The following is a 7,666-nucleotide window of genomic DNA, read 5'->3' as shown; positions in this document are numbered from 1 at the left end:
GGAAATTTTTCTGGAGCTGATCTTTGGTGAGGGGGCCTCTTGATGTATCTGGAAGCTGCACGAATTATCTCAGAATTTTAGGAGAAGAAAAAGTATGAATTTCACCAAAAATGGCAAATCTGGTCCAAACTTGCAGTGGGCAAATTTTGAAAATTTTGAACTTTGAGCCAGTGGATCTTGATGGATCTTGGTTGAGGGTGCTAAGGACTAGCCAGGGGAGTTCGTTTGGGACCAAAACTCAAAAGGAATCTGGTAGTTCCTTTGTAAGTCACCAAGGTCCAAAATAATTGATAGAAATTGTTTCAAGGATAAAATAAATAGAATAAAAAATCAAAAACGGGTTGGAACTTGCCGGAGTTGGATATTTGAATTGAACCAAAGTAGGGGGGTGGTTTTGGAAGAAACTTTTCTTCATAGGCCATGGCAAGATGATGCTTTTTGAAAGAGGAAGAATAAACCCAAAGGCTTAAATGGAATTCTTTTTAAATGAAAGTTATTGCAAAATACCTTCTAATGTTATTCGTGTTGAGCCAACACAAGATGAAAAATCCTTGAGACCAAAGATCAAGATTTGGGATGAATCCAAACAAAAAAATACTTGTCATAAAAGAAAAGTTCTTTTTGAAGGGGAGAGTCCTTTAGAAAAATTTTAGATAACCCCTTTCAAAACAAATAGATAATTTGGAAACACCAAAGCAAATTTTTTTTGGAGTGTTACAACACCTACCCCCTTGGGAAAAATCTCGTCCTCGAGATTTCAGCTGATCCTCAAATAGGTGTGGGTATTCTGCCCGGAGAGAGTCCTCTCTTTCCCATGTCGCTTCCTCCTCGGCATGATTGCTCCACTGAACCTTGAAAACTTAATTGTTTTTTAACGGGTCCTCCTTTAAGACTCTTCTAATATTTTTATTGGATGTTCCCTGTAGGTGAGGTCTGGTTGCACGTCAATGCTCTCATGTGACAGTTGCTTCTCTGGGTTGCTTACGCATTTCCTTAACTGTGAGACGTGGAACACGTCGTGGACGTCTGACAGCTCTTTGGGTAGGTCTAGCTGGTAGGCTACCGTGCCTCTCCGTGCAACCACACAGAAGGGTCCAATAAATCTTGGTGCTAGCTTTCCTTTAACTTTGAACCGTTGCAGGCCCCTCATAGGGGATACTCGTAGATACACATATTCACCGGGTTCAAAGCTGACTTCACGGTGTTTTCGATCGTAATAACTCTTTTGTTGGCTTTGAGCTATCTTGAGCCGGTCCTTGATTTGTCTAACTTTCTCTTCAGCCTCCTTGAGCATGTCTGGGCCGAAGATACGACTGTCTCCTGTTTCTGACCAATTTAATGGGGTAGGACATCTCCGCCCGTACAAGGCTTCAAAAGGTGCCATTTGTAGACTGGATTGGTAACTGTTGTTGTATGCGAACTCGGCGTACGACAAGCTTTCTTCCCAACTGGTTCCATAGGTGAGAACACATGCTCTCAGCATGTCCTCTAAAATTTGGTTCACGCGTTCAGTTTGTCCATCAGTCTGGGGGTGGTATGCTGTACTGAATGCTAGTTGAGTTCCCAGAGCCTGTTGTAAATGATCCCAGAATTTTGAGACAAATTGAGTGCTTTTGTCGGATATTATAGTCTTTGGAATTCCATGCAGACAAACTATACGGGAGAGATAAAGCTTGGCAAGCTTCTGAGTGGTGTGGGTTGTCTTTACTGGGATGAAATGTGCCACCTTGGTTAATCTATCTGTGATGACCCATATGGCATCATTTCCGTGTTGTGACCGGGGTAGTCCGACAATAAAATCCATTCCAATTTCGTCCCATTTCCACTTAGGTATCCGGTTTGGTTGTAATAGCCCTGCTGGTTTTTGATGCTCGGCCTTAATGCGCTGACATGAATCACAACATGCAATGAAGGTGGCTATATCCCTCTTCATACCGTGCCACCAATTTTTTTTTCTGAATGTCCTTGTACATTTTGGTTCCTCCAGGGTGGATTGAATATGGAGTGGTGTGGCCTTCGGCTAGAATTTGCTGTTTGAGGTCCTCTATATTTGGCACGCAAAGTCTGTCTCCGTACCATAATATTCCCTCTTCGTCTACGACGAATTCTGAGGCTTTGCCCATACTCACTTTTCTTTTTATGCCTTCGATGCTGGGATGTCCATGCTGAGCCTTCTTAATCTGTTCCACAAGGGTGGGTTGTATTTCCAAGTTTGACACATTGCCTTCTGTGACCATTACAAAGTTGAGTTTGGTGAATTCCTGTTGAAACTCAGGTCTCAACTTCGGTAGGCTGCCGTTACCCGGGCTGGCGTTCCGACTAAGAGCATCTGCCACCACATTTGCTTTTCCTGGATGGTAGTGAATGCCAACATCATAATCTTTCACTAATTCCAACCAGCGTCGTTGCCGTAAGTTGAGTTCTGGCTGTGTGAAAATATATTTGAGACTTTTGTGGTCCGTATATATTTCACAACGATTTCCAAGCAAAAAGTGTCTCCACTCTTTGAGGGCATGAATGACTGCTGCCAATTCCAAGTCATGAGTGGGATAATTTTCTTCATGCTTTCATAGCTGCCGGGAAGCGTATGCGACTACCTTGCCTTCTTGCATTAGTACGCATCCGAGGCCTTTCCGGGATGCGTCACAATACAATTTAAAACTTTTGTGTATGTCTGGTACAACCAATACTGGTGCTGTTGTTAATTTCCTCTTGAGTTCTTGGAAACTTTTCTCGCAGGCTTCAGTCCATACAAACTTCTTATCCTTCTTGAGTAACTGCGTCATTGGTTTTGCTATGGTGGAGAACCCTTCAATAAACCTTCTGTAATATCCAGCCATTCCCAAAAAACTTCGTACATCTGCTACGTTGGCTGGTGGCCTCCAGCCAAGTACGGCCTTGACTTTTTCTGGGTCCACGGCAACACCTTCTTGAGTCAATATGTGGCCTAGAAAACCAACCTGTCTTAACCAAAATTCACATTTGCTGAATTTGGCGTATAATTGATGTTTCCTTAATTCTCCCAGTACAATTTTGAGATGTTCAGCATGCTCTTCTGGTGTCTTAGAGTATACCAGAATATCATCAATGAACACCACAACAAATTTGTCCATAAATTTCATAAACACTTTGTTCATGAGGTGGACAAAATATGCGGGGGCGTTTGTTAGTCCAAACGGCATTACTGTAAACTCATATAATCCGTATCTAGAGGTGAATGTTGTCTTAGGGATATCTTCTGTCCGTACTTTTAATTGATGATACCCTGACCTTAAATCAATTTTTGAGAAAACCTTGGCTTGTGCGAGCTGGTCAAATAAATCATTTATCCGTGGCATCGGATATTTATTTTTGATGGTGACCATGTTGAGTGCTCGATAGTCTATGCATAATCACAATGTCCCATCCTTTTTCTTGGCAAATAATACTGGTGAACCCCAAGGTGAGGAGCTGGCTCGTATAAATCCTTTGTCCAGTAATTCTTTTATTTGCTTCTTTAATTCTACCAACTCTGAGGGTGCCATTCTATAGGGTTTCTTGTATATGGGGGTGGTTCCAGGTGCTAGTTCAATGCTGAACTCTATTTCCCGGTCTGGCGGCATGCCCGGTAGTTCTTCGGGAAATACGTCAGGGAACTCACATACCACTGGAACTTTCCTTAGCTCTAAAATGTCCACTTTGTTCAACTTTGGTTGTCGTGATATCGGTCTTTCTTGAGCTGCAACTTTTATTGTCTTCCCATGATGATGAGTGAGAATTACAGTTCGATTGAAGCAATTAATAAATCCTTTGTTGGTGGTTAACCAATCCATTCCTAGGATAACATCCAGTCCCTTATTTTCCAATACAATGAGGTTTTCCTGAAACTTTAGTCCTTCAAACTCAATAACCACACCTTGGCAGTAACTCTGAGTGATTTTCTTATTCCCGGGGGACTTGATGATCATGGATTTTTCCAAAGGAAGCATCAAAAAATCATGTTGCAAAACAAAACTCTTTGAAATGAACGAGTGAGAAGCTCCAGAATCAAACAAAACCGTGGCAGGTATTGTGTTGACAGGAAACGTACCGAGTACGATATCCGGGGCATTCTGTGCTTCCTCCTTGGTCACATGGTTCAAGTGACCCTTCTTGTGATTGTTATTGGGGTTGAAGTTGTTACGCTTGGGTGTTGAACTATTTCCATTGTTGTTCGGTTTTGGGGCTGAGTTTCTTGGTTTTGGGCACTGTTTAGCATAGTGTCCTTCCTCTCCACAAGCGTAGCAAGTAACACCGGGGCGGTATGTGAAATCCTTGTCCCTTGCGTGAAAATTTTTGTTTGGGCGTGGAACATTGGTTGTGGGTCTGTTCGTGCCAATCTTCTGAAGGCCAGTCTTGTTCCGGTTGTTGCGAGCATGAGTAGTCTTGTCTCTTTTCCGCTTGCGAAATTCCTCCAAGCTGTGGCGCTCATTTTCCAACATAATGGCCTTGTCCACAAGTGTTTTGAAATCTGGAAAGGTGTGTACGACCAGCTGGCATTTAAGTGCTGGTGGCAGACCGTCCAGAAATTTCTCCATCTTTTTGTTTTCCGTCATATGCTCTTCGTTGGCATAACCAGGTAATAGAGTAAACTGTCCATTGTACTCAGTCACCATCATGCTTCTCTACTTGAGGTCATCAAATTCTCTTTTCTTGATATTCATAATGCTTTTGGGAATGTGCGCCCCACGAAATCCTTCTTTAAAATCTTCCCAGGTGATATTGTTTTCATTGGGGTGCATGTGTAGGAAATTCTCCCACCATGATGCGGCTGCTCCCGTGAGATAGTGAGGTGCATAAAGTACCTTCTCATAGTCCGAACACTGTGCAATAATTAGCTTCCTTTCAATGTCTCGAAGCCAATCATCGGCCTCAAGAGGTCTATCAGTGTGAGAGAACGTTGGGGGACGCGTCTTCTGTAGTTCAGACAATTTGGAGTGCTGCTGATATGTTTCACGGTGGTTTCCCATATTGATAACATGGTTGATAATTTCTTGATGCTGCTGCTGGCTTTGCTCATAAAGGCGGCATACTTGAGAAAATGCTGTTTCACTGCCTTGCTGACTTGACTGCCCCTGTGTGAAATTGTTACTTGTTTGGGTACCATAATTTTCTTCCGACGGACTTGGCATAGAACGAGTCCAGGGACGAGGCATATTCCACTCTGGGTATTTTTGCAAAACTCATGAGAAAAACTGAGTGGCAAAAATAAATAATTTTAAAAAGGCGGAAATTTTAAGAACTCAAACATTTTTCAAGAAAAAGAAAATTTGATTGCGCATGGAGAAGGACCGCTCAGTACATATCTTACACGCAAGCCATGATTATACACTATATCACTCAGGATTTGCGTACACATTCCTGACATGTTATTTAGGCTGGTGCACTTCTCCGAGATCCTACATGATGCACACACAAACTACTTCTCACCAAACCTATGCACATATAAACATATCATACAAGCTGGTACATCACATGGCTGCTAGGCGTACTCAGTTAGAGATGGTGAAAACTTCCTTTGGCCTACCGAGGGTAAGACCCAGTGGTGCTGGAGACTCAACCTCCTCCTCACTAATAGGCTCCAGGCGCGAAGTACTGGGTTGTGGAGCTGGCGCGGGTGTGGCAGGTGGTGTGGCTCTGACTGGAGTAGGAGCAATGACTTGGTTAAACTCCTCAGTGGTAGGCAGGTGGCGAGTGGTGGCTAAGATGGCAGGTGTATAGGATGCTGAGGAAGAGACGAATGTCAGTGGTGGTGCCATATGGAGGAGCTCCCTCCTGTTGGCGGAGCAGCCATGGATGGAATCCATACGAGCAGCTACGAAGTTGTCCACGAGGTTGTCAAAAGCTGCCTCAAGCGCCTTGAGGTACTCAACAAGCATTTCAATAGCCTCATCTCTTTCTCCCCTGGCGCAAGCGAATGCATAGTGGCAAGTGTATGGCACGTGGCATGGGAGGTAGCGGTAGCGACGAGTCTTCATTGAAGGAAGAACATCCTGGAGGCGGGCTATTGCCTCGCGGGCAGCCATCTGCATGGCATGCCTCTCCGTAGGCATGGCCCTCCCAACAAATCGGAAGCGGCAGAACTCGAAGCGCCCTCCCTTGAACTGAAGCGCGGCCTGGTACATAGACAAATCGTCGTTGAGCTTGTGCCGGTAGAGTGTGAACTCCGGACGAACTGATGGCCCGATCGCGATCCTGGCGATGGAGATGAGGAGCTTGATAAACCCCTTAGGAACATTGGCGAACACCTGTGACTCACAATCGTTGCTCGCCATCTACAAAAGTAGACGAAATCTCAAATAGTCAAATCATAAATTTATGATGACTAACAGAAAATTGCTACAATATGCAGAATAATAAGATAGCACTAATTATGCTAATAACCGATTAGCGATCGTACCTAGTGGCTTCCTACAGTCAGCCTGGCTCTGATACCAAGTTTGTCGGGACCGGTTTTCCAATAAAACATTTATTGAAAAGCCGACCCTTGTGTTGACCAGTACAGAAGAAATCTTCCTACTAGCAGACAAAACCTTGATACAGAAGTCCAGTAGTACTAAATATTATACAAGGTTGAGTAGAGGTTGCTCAACAATTTATTACAAGCACGCCAATATTATACATAAAGGCGGATATAACACAAGGGTATGGTGGCATAACTACTAACTCGCATAAAAGTGGAGGTGGATATGTCACCGTGAAGTGGGTGACATGACTCCTATATGTTACAGTTCATCAAGCGTCGGAGTGAGGCTCGATGATTTTATTTGGGTAGCGGAAGCGTGTATAATACAAGTGATCAATTCCAGGATCGCACGTGACTGACTGGGACTCCTCTAGGCGTCGGACTCGCTATCGAACTCTTCATCCATAAGATCGCCTTCGTCAACATCTGGCCAAATCAACAAGCCAGGTGAGTACTTTGAATGTACTCGCAAGACAGTTTGGACATAAGATTTAACAAATGCAAACATGATGCACATGAGCAGATTAGTAATGCGCATTCAGGTAGTAAACTTGCACGGCGCGATAAATAAAAGGGTGTCAGGAGGTAGTCCTCCCGAAATCCCAATAAAATAACTGAAGACCGATCGGGTGTCTGAAGCGACGCCTCGAAAGGTAAAAATAAATTTAACATGTTGCAGTCAGGCGTCGGGGCGACACCACATAAAGGGCTTATACTTAATAGTAAATAACAGTGCATGCCGCAGTCGGACGTCTACGTGACATCTCGAAAAGGGCTTATAATGAAAGTAAATAATCAAGATGCCACAGTCGAACGTCTGAGCGAATCACATAAAGGGCTTATATCGAAAGTAAATGACAATAGTGCCATAGTCGGACGTCTGAGCGACATCACATAAAGGGCTTATATCGAAAGTAAATGACAATAGTGCCACAGTCGGACGTCTGAGCGACATCACATAAAGGGCTTATATCGATAGTATATAACAAGAATGCTACAGTCGGACGTCTGAGTGACATCACATAAAGGGATTATAGTTCATCATTTGAAATCACACAATTCATGAATTTAAATGATCACAAGGAATTACTCAACTCATAATAAATTGGTCAGTCCGTCTACAAGAATAACATTTAGACGAGTTTACCACTCTCAGTCTCAAGCTTATTCTCCGGGACTGTC

The 7,666-nt window shown here is 43.6% G+C and overlaps 1 pseudogene; it reads right to left on the bottom strand.

Moving 5' to 3' along the window:
• Positions 1 to 5,489: 5,489 nt before the first annotated feature.
• LOC147960048 (uncharacterized) lies at positions 5,490 to 6,293 on the bottom strand (annotated as a pseudogene).
• Between the last annotated feature and the right edge of the window lie 1,373 nt (positions 6,294 to 7,666).

This window comes from Triticum urartu, chromosome 7A (assembly GCF_056163025.1).
Source record: "Triticum urartu cultivar PI428250 chromosome 7A, HENAU_Tu73, whole genome shotgun sequence".
Lineage (NCBI taxonomy): Eukaryota > Viridiplantae > Streptophyta > Magnoliopsida > Poales > Poaceae > Triticum > Triticum urartu.
The sequence above is the reverse complement of the archived record's forward strand: the minus strand, read 5'-3'. Positions and strand labels throughout refer to the sequence as shown.